This window comes from Odocoileus virginianus, chromosome 6 (assembly GCF_023699985.2).
Source record: "Odocoileus virginianus isolate 20LAN1187 ecotype Illinois chromosome 6, Ovbor_1.2, whole genome shotgun sequence".
Classification (NCBI taxonomy): Eukaryota; Metazoa; Chordata; class Mammalia; order Artiodactyla; family Cervidae; genus Odocoileus; species Odocoileus virginianus.
In genome coordinates, this window is record NC_069679.1 from 79,646,636 (window position 1) to 79,648,406 (window position 1,771).

The window sequence follows — 1,771 nt, forward strand, 5'->3', positions numbered from 1 at the left end:
AGGCAAGAGTACTGGAGTGGGCTGTCATTCCCTTCTCCAGGGGATCTTTCCAACCTAGGGATTTAACCCCGTCTCTCGCATTGTGGGCAGATTCTTTACCATCTGAGCCACCAGGGAAGCCCATGAATACTGGAGTGGGCAGCCATTCCCTTTCTCCAGCAGATCTTCCTGACCCAGAAATGGAACTGGGGTCTCCTTGCATGGCAGGTGGATTCCTTACCAGCTGAGCTACCAGAAAGTCCATAGCCACAATAAGAGACTAATATAATCCTCATTTTAAAATTTATTTAAAAATATAGCTCTTAAAGAGCAGTCTCACGTGCTACCAAAAAAAAAAAAAAAAAAAATAGCCATGTTGTAGAACAGACCTGGATTCTATTCTGGATTGGGTCACCTGCTAGCTCAGCCAGGGAACCTTTGTCAAGTTACGCAACACCTCTGAAGCTCAGTTCCTTAATCTACGAACTCAGAATCATTAAATCATTATTGCCTTGCTTCTCAGACCTGTCACGAATACTAAAAGCAATTAAAAAAAGATTCTGTCCAGAGAAGACCAAAAAGGAAAACTCCATTATTGCTGGACTTGTCATCCATCACAAATTCATGACTGACCAATGGTGATTGGGCAGTTTGAATTTTCGCTTTGGTACGAAAGATAATTAGAGTAGAGGGGCAAAGGTCACGTGGAAGACTTATCAGGCTGTTCTTGTTCATGTTTTTTAAAAAAACTTTTTATTTTGAAATACTTTTAGACTCAAAAGACATTGCAAAATAGGTTATCTATTCATTTTCAAAGGGTGCTTATTACGTCTACTTATTCCACTCTTACTGGCCATCTGGAGGGATCCTAGATTTGCTGAGTGTCCAATCATATTGGAGTAACTAAGTTACAAAAGTAACTAAGGTTTGCGGTGAACTCCCACTGTGGTAGCACTTTAGATACTTGGTTGTCATTTACACTTGATGCTAATGGTAACGTGAGGGAGGTACTTCAGTTTTCCCTATTTTCTAGATAGAGAAACTGAGGCATAGAAACCGTTAGTAACTTCCCCAAGCTGAGTGTGGGCACCAGGATTTCAGCCTGGCTCCTGACTTGAGAGACCAAGCACAAACAGGAAGAAGGCATCCTCCCCATATCACAGAATCACTTAGAGACTTTCTAAATTTTGTACACAAATATACATGCAAGGGGGCTTCCCTCGTAGCTCAGTGGTAAAGAATCTGCTTTCCAATGCAGGAAATGTGGGTTCAGTTCCTGGATCAGGAAGATCCCCTGAAGAAGGAAGTGGCGACCCACTCCAGTATTCTTGCCTGGAAAATCCCATGGGCAGAGGAGCCTGGCGGGCTACAGTCCATAGGGTCGCAAAGAGCTGGCACAACTTAACAACTAAACAATGAGAGGCACAAAAGGAGTACACACACATATATGAGGGATGGATGTTTGTGCCAAGTCAAGGAATAATAAAAAGAGGGGAGGAGAAAATTGGAGACCATCTGGAAACAGTAAGCAACTTTAGCAATTTTTTAAAAGCCCTTGGGACTTCCCTGGCGGTCCAGTGGTTAAGATTTCACCTTGCAATGCATGGGGTGGGGATTCAAACTCTGGCCAGGGAGCCAAGATCCCACATGCCCTTGGGGCTAAAAAATAAAACAGAAGCAATATGGTAATAAATTCAGTAAAGACTTTAAAAATGGCCTGCATCAAAAAATCTTCAAAAATAAATAAAAACAGAGGCACTGATTAGTTGACAACTAAGAAAGAGCGTGACCT